The sequence below is a fragment of the Leucopleurus acutus genome (genome assembly GCF_964270905.1).
Source record: "Leucopleurus acutus genome assembly, chromosome: 6".
NCBI classification, from domain to species: Eukaryota; Metazoa; Chordata; class Mammalia; order Artiodactyla; family Delphinidae; genus Leucopleurus; species Leucopleurus acutus.
Genome location: NC_139149.1, coordinates 111,133,420 through 111,147,654, shown reverse-complemented (window position 1 = coordinate 111,147,654; position 14,235 = coordinate 111,133,420). Strand labels below are relative to the sequence as shown.

Sequence of the window (14,235 nt, the reverse complement as noted above, 5' to 3'; positions counted from 1 at the left end):
GCTAAAGAGACAACTTATTTTCTGCTGAAAGAACAGAATTTTCCTTTCTAATTAGAAACAGCTAAAAAGCACCTCTCACTTTTGCACTTGTTAAAGCAGTTTCCAAATGTTAAGACATTAGTTAAACCTCCTTAGGGTTCCTAAACGAAGAAACAAAAATAGGTTTTGAAAACAAGCCTCCCTGGATCCATTCAGGCCTAACAGATGATATAAACTTTCCGTATGTTCCATGAGGGCAGCACACTATCTGTTATATTCCATGACATATATATTCCTTTATCTGGTGCACCACAGATGTCCAAAATAATATTTGCTGAACGAATCATCACACCAACAAGTTAAGAATAAAGGAGACACTAACAGATATATAAGTACCTCCCTGCCTTAATATATTAAAAAAACACACCTTTAAACTACTTTTTAAATAATTTAATAATAAAAACTGATACCAATATATTTTCTAAGTTTTTTCAACCTTAACAGAAATAGCTTGAAGATGGAAGTATGAACAAAAACCCAAATTCAAGAATTTTCTGATTTAGGGACTGACTTTTCATCTGTTGCCACACATTGCCCCCTCATGAATTAAATCAATATGCTCTGGCCTGTTTAGAAATGAGTACATGAATAATGAAAAATAAATACTACAGTTTAGTCCACCTTACAAATAATCTATATCTGCAATATACAGTATTTACAAAGGAACTAGAAGAGTGCTTATCACAGAACAGGACGGAAGAAATGGTAGCTGCCACTTTTAGCATCATCGTATGGTGGGAGTCATTAATAATAAGCAGCACAAACAATACCCAGAAGAAAACATCAAATACCATTGGAATGTGAACAAAAATAATATAAAGGTTCTATAGTAAGGAATGAAAAACATCTGAAGATTTTTCAATTCAGTAAAACAACAACAACCTTGGGTAACAATTGCGGAGATATAAAGTAAAGGTTCCCAGAGGCTAAAACCTGTGAATCCAGTCTTGAAAGGTGAGCCGGGAAAGAGGGAGAGATATAAGCAGAAAATTGCAAGCAAAGGAAACAATGTGTGTGAAAAGAAAATGCAGGCATGCAGCTACACAGTACTTATTCAAAGACCTCCAGTCTGTGGTGCCTAAAGTCTAAGGGTACACTGAAGGTGGTCCAAGAGGGCAGAGGTCAGGTCATGGTAGGCCTTTATGTCACACAAAGGAATAAGGATGTAATTGGTAACAAAGGGCTAGATGACTCTAGTCTGAGCTAATATTCACTGAGAAATAGGTGAGCTACAGCATCTGGGCCTTGGGGAGAAAAGAGACTATCCTGGAACAATTTATTCTACAACCACACTTATTTAATTCTTTAAACCAAAGGAAAGTAAGATGAAAACAAATAAAAAACCATCTGTAAACAGTAGTGAAGAAACATTACAGAAAACATTTACAGTCAACATAGTCCATCTTGGATATTCAGTGGGGATAAATTACATCCAGCTCCCATGTGCAAACAACCAGCAAACCTAACTTGATCCACGGCTGTTTTCTCCTACAATTAAATTTAGTTCTTAAGAAAACAAATTTCTGCTTTGTAAGACCACTAAGTTTAGTGAATTCACCCTGTGCTTTTTAGTCACAAAATTTTACATCAAAAGAAGCAGTATCAGTCATTTTTCTCATATTGTTTGGAAACACTAAAATTGTTCAAGTATTTATTCCCCACCCACTGTATGTCAGTTATTGGGCAACTAGATACAAGGGAAAGAAAGTGAAAAAATGAAACTCACATTTTGAAAGCACCTACTTGCCAGACACTACTTTAGGTGACTGTAGCTCAGAGGCCTCTGAACCTCAGGGTCAATAAGCAAAGGATCTAGAATGTGGACCCCAATCTGACTCAAAAAGCCCATGCTCCTTCCAGGATGCCATGAATATAAACATAAATATGACACGATGCTTGCCCCTACCAGGTTAGACTTGGGAGGAATATATGCTTATATTCCTTAAAATGTATAGTTCCCTTTGCCTAAAACATTCTCCTCTCGCCAGAATCTTCTTTTGGCAAACTCTCCTTTTAAACTGAAATTCAAATGTCATCTATTCTAAGAAATTTTAACCAATTTCCTTAGGCAGAGCTGTCCCTTCCTCTCCTCTGAGCTCTGGCATCTGTGTGCAAATCTCCTTTAAGTAATACTATGGGTGCTCTGTTTACATACCTGATTTCAGACTGATCTGCAAGTAAATCAAGGGCAGTCAAAAATGTGTTCCCCTTTGCATCTTGGCACTAGCCTAGTGCCAGGCACAAAGTGGCCAATCAAAAACTGTTGGGTAAGGAATGGATGGTGGAAATAACCCAGAGTAGCGCCAGTTTAAACTCTGAGTGTACATAACGACCTCTGTGGAAGAGAATATAAAGGAAAGACAGCTCAGGGCAGGAGAATGGGAAAGGTCTACAACTGGAGGAGGAATAAGAGAAATTTAACTACGAAAGAACAGACCAAGAAGACACACACAAAACCAACTGGGCTATAGAGCTAATGGGGCATTATTACAAAAAGAGATAGAAATCAATGGTGTTAAATCACTATAGAAAGCCTAAGGAAAATGAAAACTAAGACAGTGACCAATGAAAACTGCGTAAGTCAGTGACGACCATGAAAAGAACATTAGCAGACTACTGGGTCAGAAGCCAAACTGCAGAATCCAGACCACTGCCGACAAAGGGGCAGTGGGTCCAAAATACCTGGCTGTAGGCTTCCCTGGTGGCACAGTGGTTGAGAGTCTGCCTGCCGATGCAGGCGACACGGGTTCGTGCCCCACTCCGGGAAGATCCCACATGCCACGGAGCGGCTGGGCCCGTGAGCCATGGCCGCTGAGCCTGCGTGTCCGGAACCTGTGCTCCGCAACGGGAGAGGCCACAACAGTGAGAGGCCCGCGTACCGCAAAAAAAAAAAAAAAAAACCTGGCTGTAAGAAAAGAGGAAAATAAATAGGAGCATGAAAGAAAAGTGTGCACAAAACAAGGATCTGTACACTTAGAGAAATACACCCCTGCCCCTGACCTGAGAGCACAGATTCTGCCTTATGTTTCTGTATCCACCAGAAAACTGAAATCATGCCCAATACAAACTGCCAAAAAAGAGAAATAACACATCAAGGAGAAACAGCTAATAGTGAAGATGATTAAACCAATACTCAAAATATCAATAAGGTCAAAGATGGATGGAAAACAAAAAGGTAGAAGTTAAAGAAATAAATGCAAAGTCTTTTGTTGATTTAATTATTTAACTAAAGGATGGCTAAGACCTGGTAGTACATGGATTTTTTTTTTAACATCTTTACTGGAGTATAATTGCTTTACAATGGTGTGTTAATTTCTGCTTTATAACAAAGTGAATCAGCTACACATATACATATATCCCCATATCCCCTCCCTCTTGCATCTCCCTCCCACCCTCCCTATCCCACCCCTCTAGGTGGTCACAAAGCACTGAGCTGATCTCTCTGTGCTATGCGGCTGCTTCCCACTAGCTATCTATTTTATATTTGGTAGTATATATATGTCAATGCCACTCTCTCACTTCGTCCCAGCTTGCCCTTCCCCCACCCTGTGTCCTCAAGTCCATTCTCTATGTCTGTGTCTTTATTCCTCTCCTGCCCCTAGGTTCTTCAGAACTTTTTCTTTTAGATTCCATATCTATGTGTTAGCATACGGTATTTGTTTTTCTCTTTGACTTACTTCACTCCGTATGACAGACTCTAGGTCCATCCACCTCACTACAAATAACTCAATTTCGTTTCTTTTTATGGCTGAGTAATATTCCATTGTATATATGTGCCACATCTTCTTTACCCATTCATCTGTGGATGGACACTTAGGTTGGTTCCATGCCCTGGCTATTGTAAATAAAGCTGCAGTGAACATTGTGGTACATGACTCTTTTTGAATTATGGTTTTCTCAGGGTATATGCCCAGTAGTGGGATTGCTGGGCCATATGGTAATTCTATTTTTAGTGTTTTTTTTTGTTGTTTTTTGCGGTACGCGGGCCTCTCACTGTTGTGGCCTCTCCCGCTGCGGAGCACAGGCTCTGGACACACAGGCTCAGCGGCCATGGCTCACGGGCCTAGCCGCTCCACGGCATGTGGGATCCTCCCGGACCGGGGCACGAACCCATGTCCACTGCATTGGCAGGCGGACTCTCAACCACTGCGCCACCAGGGAAGCCCTATTTTTAGTTTTCTAAGGAACCTCCATATTGTTCTCCATAGTGGCTGTATCAATTTACATTCCCACCAACATAGATATCATTTGAATAATTTTCTTAGGTAATGAAGCTAATCTACTTTCTATACTGTACTTCAATAATATATTATTTCAACAACGACAACAGTAAAAATAATAATCAACCTCCTTCAACAACAGCAACAAAACAGCCCTGGTATATCTAACTCTTATTAAGTGCCCACATTATTATTATTTTTTTTTTTAAATTTGGCTGCATTGGGTCTTCGTTGCTGCACACAGGCTTTCTCTAGTTGCGGCGATCAGGAGCTACTCTTCGTTGCAGTGCATGGGCTTCTCATTGAGGTGGCTTTTCTTGCTGCGGAGCATGGGCTCTAGGTGCATGGGCTTCAGTAGTTGTGGCACGTGGGCTCTAGAGCACAGGCTCAGTAGTTACGACGCACAGGCTTAGTTGCTCCGCGGCATGTGGGATCTTCCCAGACCAGGGCTGGAACCCGTGTCCCCTGCATTGGCAGGCGGACTCTTAACCACTGCGCCACCAGGGAAGTCCCACAATATTTTTTAAAAGGGAACTTTTGATGCTCCAGAAATAACTCACAAAACAATAAACCAAAGGGTCATCATTTTAAAGGCTAGGTAACAGATGGGGTGCCATTTTGAAATATCCCAAATAGTGACCTCCATGTGAAAAGGAACAGAAAAAAGATAGTTCATACACTGCTCATACAACAGACTATCAAAAGACAGATCTTTTCAGGGCTTAAATTGTGTTTATATTCACCAGACTAATTCCTTTTGCATCAGAAAAGTTTGGGGACAGTGTATTTTAGTGATCTACATTACAAAAGTCATTTCTGTTAAACATGGATTCACCATATGACCCAATAATTCTATTGATAGGTTTGTACCCAAGAGAACTGAAACCACGGACTCACACAAAAACTTGTTTGTGAATGTTCATAGCAGCATTATTCATAATGGCCAAAAGTGGAAACAACCCAAATGTCCATCAAATGATGAAAAGATAAACAAAATTTGGTATATCTGTATCATGGTAAATTATTCAGCCATAAAAAGAAATGTAATATTGATATATGCTACAATGTGGACGAACCTTGGAAACATGCTAAATGAAGGAACCCAGAACCAAAAGGAGAAATCCTGTATGATTCCATTTACATGAAATGTCCAGAATAGAGAAATCTATATAGATAGAAAACTGGTAGTTCTCAGGTTCTAGGGGGAGTGACTACTTAATGGGAACAGGATTTCTTTTTAGGGTGATGAGAATGTTCTGGAATAAGAGAGTGGTAATGGTTGTATAGCACTGTGAATATACTAAAACCACTGAACTGTACCCTTTTAAATGATTAAAATGTGAATTTTATGTCATGTGAATTTTATCTAAAAAAAAAAAATTAGGGCTCCCCTGGTGGCGCAGTGGTTGAGAGTCCGCCTGCCGATGCAGGGGACATGGGTTCGTGCCCTGGTCCAGGAAGATCCCACATGCCGCGGAGCGGCTGGGCCCGTGAACCATGGCCACTGAGCCTGTGCGTCCGGAGCCTGTGCTCCGCAGCGGGAGAGGCCACAACAGTGAGAGGCCTGCGTACTGGGAAAAAAAAAAAAATTAATCTCACCAAAGTCAAGAAAACATCCAAATAAAAAAAAAATAAAATAATTCCAATTATAAATAACAAATTATTTTGATAATGTGAGTGCTTTATTCATTAAAGAATAATATATGCTTTTGATAAATTTCAAATATAGACATTTAAACAGTTTCCGACTGGTTTTGTTTAAATTTGCCTCTTCTAGTTTTTACCCTTTAAGCTTATATTATTCTTTTTCTTTTCAATACCATCTGATGCAATAGCATGTGATATGACAATGGCATAGGGCAGAAAGAATAATAATAATGCTTAAGTTATTAAAAGCTGTTTCATACTTTGGAGTGTTTCAAGATACAAAATTCTGTACATTAAAATGTTTTTTCAATATTCTGTAAGCTTACTTTTCAAAAAGACTTTTATAACATGCTGCAAACTCCTAGAATCAGGTCTCAATTAGTGATTTAGGAAAAAAAAAAGCCTGCATCATAAAAACATGTATTAAACACAGTGTAAGAGGTAATTCTTCAGGGAAAAAAAATGAATGAAACTGGAGGCTAACAAGGAATGACATGATTGTCTGAACTTAATATAAAAATGATTTCCTAAAAATGTGGGAGAAAGAGGGTTACAGAAAACTTACTGGCATAAAAACAACTCAAGATATAAATTGAAATCTTTTCTTTTTCTTTCTTTTTTCGGTTGCGTTGGGTCTTCGTTGATGCGCATGCACTTTCTCTAGTTGCAGCGAGAGGGGACTACTCTTTGTTGCGGTGTGTGGGCTTCTCATGCGGTGGCTTCTCTTGTTGCGGAGCACGGGCTCTAGGCACACGGGCTTCAGTAGTTGTGGCTCGTGGGCTCTAGAGAGCAGGCTCAGTAGTTATGGCACACAGGCTTAGTTGCTCCGCAGCATGTGGGATCTTCCCAGACCAGGGATCAAACCCATGTCCCCTGCATTGGCAGGCAGATTCTTAACCACTGTGCCACCAGGGAAGTCCCGAAATCTTTTTTCAATAAACTAATTAGTAGACTTTTTCTAACTACAACTATAAGAATAATCTCTCCATCCTCCATTTGCTAGAGCTAACTGGGGAAGCAGCAGGGGGTATAAGGGGAAGTGCAGAGTCTAATTCTGCTAAAACAAGGAAATCATTACTTCAAACCTCTGAAGCCCCAACAAGTGACACTGCACTCATGACTCTCCTCCAAGATTACCTGTAATAGTGTCATATGTATCTTCCTCCTTTCTCCATAGTGCCAATGTAACTTTTATTTTAAAAGAACAGAAGAGTTAATTCTTTAATCATCCACAACAGTGCTTCTCAAAATTAAATGTTCATACAAATCACTTGGGAATCTTGTTAAAATGCAGATTCTCATTCAGTGGGTCCTGGGGTAGAGCCCGAGATTCTGTAATGTTGCTGGTACACAGACCACACTCTGAGTTGCAAAGATCCAGAGTACCCCAAAAGGAATACCACACCCAACACTAAGAATGTACTGAGGCCCCAAAGGCTGCCAAGGCTCAACCTCTTTACTGTCAAAAGACAACAAGATCTCATCCCAAAGTATCTGAGACTAGGATGTTTACAGGCTGAGGACACTCCACCATAGTGTATAACAAACCTCATTCCACCAGTGGTTCCAGGAAAAGAAATAACCATGTACCAAGAATTGCAAAGGTATCCAGCTCATCTTGACATTCACGCAGCAAGATCTGGGTCTTCGAGTCTACACCTGGCCTTTGCCAGTACCCAGTGAGAAGGAGCCCCCAATAAGGCTGACAAGGACTTATCTCCAGCCACTACTTTTCTCCTCTCAGCCTCCACTCCAGCTAATAAACAACTTTTAGGATTTAGAGCAGGCTAGGCTCTCCTTTCCATCAAGTCTCTATTCCCTATTCTTCATATAGTTAAAACTTACTTTCCATTCAGACTTCATTTCTTCCAGAAAGCATTCCTAGATCCTATGCAGCCTAGCAGGACATCCCTATCGTGCACTCCCAGAGCACTCCAGGACTTCCTCTACCACTGCTCTCACCAATTCATGTGGCTCTACTAGACTGACTTACTCAATTCAGGTTCCGCAAGAAAAGTAAGCCCTTATACACTAAGGCATCCATTATACATAATGAATTAACTTCTCTACTTTGAACTTAGAATGGCACTATTTAAGTACCATCTTTGGGAGAATTGAGAGAACAGTTATTCAAGTCGTTTTCTATGTTCTGTGGTTTAGATGCAGAACCGGATCCCGCCTACCTCATTCTACACCACATTCCTAAGGTACGACATGATGCCTGACTCATAGTAAGCACTCAGCGAAGGTTTGACAGAGGAGTTGCATGAGCGGACTAGCCCTCCCTGACCCTGCTGACAGCCTATATTCTAAACCATTTATCTCCATCATTTGTTCTATGTCCCAACCTGCTAGAAATCTCCTTGGTTCCTGACCATGAACACACTTCTCATTTGTAGCCTTATACTCATCCCTTTCAACTGATCTTTGTCACTTGCCTCAAACACTGACCTTTACCTGACCTACTACTGTCCTCCTCTACTACATCCTGTACCAATGACAATTTTTACAGCGACACAAATGGGCCTGGTTTGGCACTTAAAAAGGACTTAGTGGAAAACTACTTGTCTTCTCTCTGATCACTTCAAGCACTGATACATACTACCTACTGCTCAAGTAAATGGCAAAAAGGCCTGAAGCATAAGGGCAGAGCCCAGGGACACTGGATGAGAAACTGAATGGAGCTAGAATAAGCAGTAGTAAGGAAACAAAGTTAAGGTGGCCGTGTGCTTCCCATTCAATTTCCCCTGCTTCCAAAAAATACTACTTAGAACTTAATCTGCAAAATCTATTTCTAACCTGATCAAAAATGATCTAAAACTATGGTAAATACATACAGAATTCTTAATAGGCTGCAAGCTTAACGTTCACACATATTATTAAAGAGAAAACTCTAAAGGAAAACAAAACACAGAATCCATGCAAACTAATTTTCAAAAACCCACAAAGATAGAGACTCTAACATTGTCTGATTCAAAATCAAAAGACCCAAGAACTAAAAGCCTGAAATACTGAGATGGAGTCAAAACAGGAAAACTTTTGCCAGCATAGCTGTCCTGCTGTTTAAGGAGGAGAAGCAGGGGTCTGTGTCAAGGCTTCTACAGTTGCTTGGTTGGTTGGGCAGGAGCAAAGTCCTTCATGAGGTCTAATCATGCCTCTAGAAGAGGGGTCGGCAAACTACCACCCACAGGCCAAATCCAGTTGCTTCTGAAGATGAAGTTTTTCTGGAACAGAGCTGCTTTTGTGCTGCACTGGCAGAGTTGAGAAGTCGTGACAGAACCATGTGGCCCACAACGCCTCAAACATTTACTATCTTGTCTTTTACAGAAAGTTTGCCAACTGCTGCCCTGGAAGGTGCCTATGTTCCCCAAAACCGCCATAGGGACATCTCTCTTCTCCTGGCCAACTGTCCCCAGTGCATTTGCTTCTAAAACCTGATGTGGCTTTCTCTAGAGCACGTCCCTGTTCTACCCTCGGTTCTGTGCTCTGCATTATCGATTCATTCTCTTACCAGCCAGGCCCAACTTCTTTTAGCGTTAAATCCAGTTCTCCATACGTTGTTCTCAAATTTGAACTTTTAATCTATGTCATGATTTTACTAATTAAATTTTAAGTAACTTGGTGTATTTCAGAAATCTTTCATAAAAATAGACGACTTTTTGAGATGGGCAAGACTCTCCATCTCAAGCTCGGCCTCTAGGAAATCTGACTTAAGATACTACATTTAGGGACTTCCCTGGTGGCGCAGTGGTTAAGAATCCGCCTGCCAATGCAGAGGACATGGGTTTGAGCCCTGGTCTGGGAAGATCTCACATGCCGCGGAGCAACTAAGCCTGTGTGCCACAACTACGGAGCCTGCGCTCTAGAGCCTGCAAGCCAAAACTACTGAGTCCACGTGCCACAACTACTGAAGCCAGCGTGCCTAGAGCCCGCGCTCCGCAACAAGAGAAGCCACCGCAATGAGAAGCCCACGCAAGGCAACGAAGAATAGCCCCCACTCGCTGCAACTAGAGAAAAAGCCTGCATGCAGCAAAGAAGACCCAACACAACCAAAAATAAATAAATAAATTGATTTTTTTTTAAAAAAAAAAAGATACTACATTTAAGTCAAGTTTTTCTCATACCCAAACAACCATCACCATCATCTTTGTGTCTTATAACTACCCTTTCACGGCCTCCTTCATGCCCCGCTTCACTCACTGGGATTTGGTTTCTGCCGTTCCTTTTCTTTCCTACTAAAACTGCTCCGATCAGTGTCACAGATGGCTCCATGTTAGCCAAATCTAACTTCTCAGCAAAATTCCTCACTGGGTCTGTCAACAACATGGCACTGCTGACTACTTCCTCCTCATTCAAATGCTCCCTTGTCTTGGTTCCCAGCCTAACATTCTCTCCTGGTTTTCCTCCTTCCTCTCTGGCCACCACTTCTCAGTCTCCTTTACTGGATCCTCTTCCTCTCCATGCCCATTAAGTGTTGGTGTTCCTCAGACTCCATCCTCAGTGGCCATATCTCTCCATAAATCATCCCCAGACAGTTTATTCAAGTGCCACTGAGGTTACCAAAATCTCTACCTCTGGCCAAGATCTCACTCCTGAACTCCAAATGCTAATATCCAGCTGCCTCCCAGCTCTATATACCTATATGTCTTCAGGCCTCACAAACTCATTGTGTCCAAACAAACTCATCATATGTCCCTGCTCCCCTTCCTAACTTAGCAAATGGTGCCATCAACCCCTCAATTACCTGAGAAATGTAGGAGTCATCCTGCTTTCTTCCTTCTCCCTTGCCTACTACATCCAATCACCATGTTCTATCTTATTAAATAGTCTTTAAATTCATCTCCTTACAATCCACATGGCCACTGTGACTCTTATCATCACTCACTGAGACTCTCTTAAGTAACTTTCTTATCAATCTCCCACCAATTTTACCCCTTTCCTTTATGTTTTTTAATTAATTAATTTATGTTTTGGGGGGCTGCATTGGGTCTTCGTTGTTGTGCGGGCTTTCTCTAGTTGCGGCGAGCAGGGGCTACTCTTCGTTGCAGTGCACGGGCTTCTTGTGGTGGTGGCTTCTCTTGTTGCAGAGCACGGGCTCTAGACACACAGGCTTCAGTAGCTGTGGTGCTGAGGCTCAGTAGTTGTGGCTCACGGGCTCTAGAGTGCAGGCTCAGTAGTTGTGGCGCACAGGTTTAGTTGCTCCACGGCATGTGGGATCTTCCCGGACCAGGGCTCCAACCTGCGACCCCTGCGTTGGCAGGCAGATTCTTAACCACTGCGCCACCAGGGAAGTCCCTACCCCTTTCCTTTAAATTCTCTACCCTACCACCAAAATGATATTCTACTATGCAAATCTGACTACATCACCCCTCCTCAAAATTCTTCAAAGGCTCCCCCATACCTACATGATAACGGCAGAACTCCTTTACACAGTATGTAGACATTTCACGATATGAACCTCCCGACCTGCCATTTACCAGCCTGGCCTCATCTCCTGCCACTTTATATCCCTATCTTGCATTTCAAGCTCCAAAATACTAAAATATCTATAGTTTTCCAAATCTACCATTTTCCTCTCCCTAGTTGCCTAAATTCATAAGACAATTATGTATATGCCCTAAATCATGACTAGTTTCTATAAAACATAGGATAATATATAACTATTGAAAAATTTTTAATAAAAAATGAAAATTTTAACAATAGCAGTAGCAAGCAACAATATCAAAATACTACTGCTAATGATAAACTCTTTATGGTTTATAAATATTACCAAATAAATACCAGTACACTTCCTTAAAACTTCCTTGCCTTTCACTTACAAAAATTACACCATTAGCTTAATTTGAAGATCAACAAATTTACTTTATATTACACACTGTACTTTAAAGCAAGAGTTACATAACTAAGGGTGATCTTAAAGACCATCTAGATCATTTTCAGGTATTTCTGAATTCTTTTTTCATTAGTGGTGATGTATTTATAGTAAATGATATAGAAATTTTTGCCTGATCTCCCTAATGACCAGTGGCATACACTTTTCAGATGGCTGGTCAGGAATGCAAAGTACAATGAATCTAATTAATCCAGTGTGATAGTCATCCGTGCAGTTCACCAGATATTTCCTGCTATCCCTACTTGCAGACAATTTGTAGAACTGTACTTCTTGGCCCTCTTGTGGTTGAGTAGGGCCAGGTGACTCATTCTGGCCAATGAGTTGTGAACAGAACTGATGAAGTCGCTTTGGGACAAAGGCATTTTAAATGTGGCCCCTCCAGGGCTCTGTTTCCTTCTGCCACAGAAAAGGGGAGTACTCCTGATGGCAGCTGTTCCATTCAGCCTGGGCTCTGGAGTGATGATCATTGAAAACAAAACCCTAGATGAGCTTGATGGGCAAAGGGCATGAGTAAGAAATAAACCACATCATTCCACAGTATAATCTTGCCTACCATACAACTGTCCAGCAATTTCCTCAAAGGAATGCATACTGAGACATCAACATTTTATGTCAACATTTTATATGAACATTTTATGTCTGCTATGAGCAAATGTTATCAGTGGTAAATTCAAGAGCTGGGAATAGTAAACTTGAGTCATTATTATGATCTTGGCCTAACTGTAACTCTCAGTCCTCATTTCAAAGAAGAATAGTGGTAATATCTGACATTTCTTGAGCATTTATAATATGCCAGTATTGCTTTAAGTACTTTACCTATATTAACTCATTCCTTACAATGAATGTGAATTTCACCAAACCATCTCCATGGAGTTAAGGAGGAATGAATTAGTTTTCTAGCAAATAATCCTGAAATATTAATTGGGAGTTTCCCAGCACAAATAAGCTACTCTATCCTTAAATGATACATTCCTTATTTCAGACATTTCAATTTGAATTACAGAGATCTGAAGGCATGTTTAAAGCAGGCAAGAACCTGATGTATTTGATCCTAGAGCTGGCAATAAAGAAGAAGAAAAGATGATTGTTAAAAATAGGTTTGTGTATATAACAATTTTGGGAAAATCTGATCATGGTAGTAGATATACCTTACCTACCATACTGTTATGGGTGGAGGCTCCAAAGACCTTGCCCTCCAAGATTAAGTACCTTCCAAGTCTTTTTTGGGCCTGCCATGCAGGCCAAGAAACCAAACAGTTCTAAGAAATCCAAATTCCACTGGAATTGAGAGCAATCCAAAATGATAGTGGTTATATAAGAGATTGGATTAAATATAATCTAGTATGATGGGTGCATATTTAAAGAAGAACTTGGAAGACAAAACTTTAAAACAATCATTTGAAGGAAAAGTTAGTTGTCAAAGGAAACAATTTACTGTACTAGACCAATTTCATGTGACCATAAGAAGGTTTGGAATAGCCATTGAAAGTTAGGGATTAAATGTGCACTTTGATTTTTGTTTGTTTAATTTAGAACAAGAGTAGTTACTCCTATCAGCACTTCCTTTATTCTTTTAAACTCAAGTTCTTTCTGTGCTAATCTCTTCCAAAATGTCCATCCATACTTCTATTATTCCCTTGCTGAAGTATCAGCATTCTGCATAAAAATAAGTTTTCTTAGGAACTGTACAATAGACATGTTAGAAAACATAGAATAATTGCCCTTGCTTTTCCATCCTTCTTAATTCATGTATAAACTTTACTCTGTTGTAAATTAAGTAAAATAATCCTGTCCCAAGAGAAATTTAGACTTAGCTAACAAAGTGCTTGGTTGATTTATTCCCAAGTACAATGCAGGTATTCAACAAATACCTGGGTGATAAATGAATAACATTATAATTTTCCATTGGGTATCCATATATCAAATATATTCCAGTCTGTCTTACTATATTTTAAATATTCAGACAGAAGAATATAGAAGCTAAGTTCCAATGAGAAGAAATTTCACTTGAAATCCACTCCTGACTCTTCAGCTAGTCAGCTTCTGTTTCACAGTCTCACCTGATTTTAATTTTAATACGCTCTTATCAGCTTCCTGTACTCTGATTTTCTCTGGGCCACTCACTATGGCTACATCAACTAAGCTGCTCACCCTAGTTTCCAATCAAGCAAAGAAGTTAATATTTAAACAGCTTTGGCTCCTCTTATGGGGGGCTTAGCTTTAACCCAACCCCCAGATCCAAGATACCAGAGCTGAATTCTGGGTTCCCAAATCTCCTTTGGTACAGCCAAAGAAGGCCCAGAGTTCTGGCTTTCAAGGCTGGTCTCCTGCTTTGGTTCCTGCTCCCAGTACCACTCTAGCCAATTCTCCTAGCTCGGGGATTAAATCCTATCCTTGACGCCCAGCCTAGTGGCTGCCTCCAACAGTCTGTTTGTA

The 14,235-nt window shown here is 40.5% G+C and overlaps 1 protein-coding gene across 6 annotated transcripts in view; it reads right to left on the bottom strand.

The window, feature by feature from the left end:
- DIS3L2 (DIS3 like 3'-5' exoribonuclease 2) overlaps positions 1–14,235 on the bottom strand; it is a 374,902-nt gene that overhangs the window by 278,242 nt on the left and 82,425 nt on the right. The gene's annotated exons all lie outside the window — the stretch shown is intronic.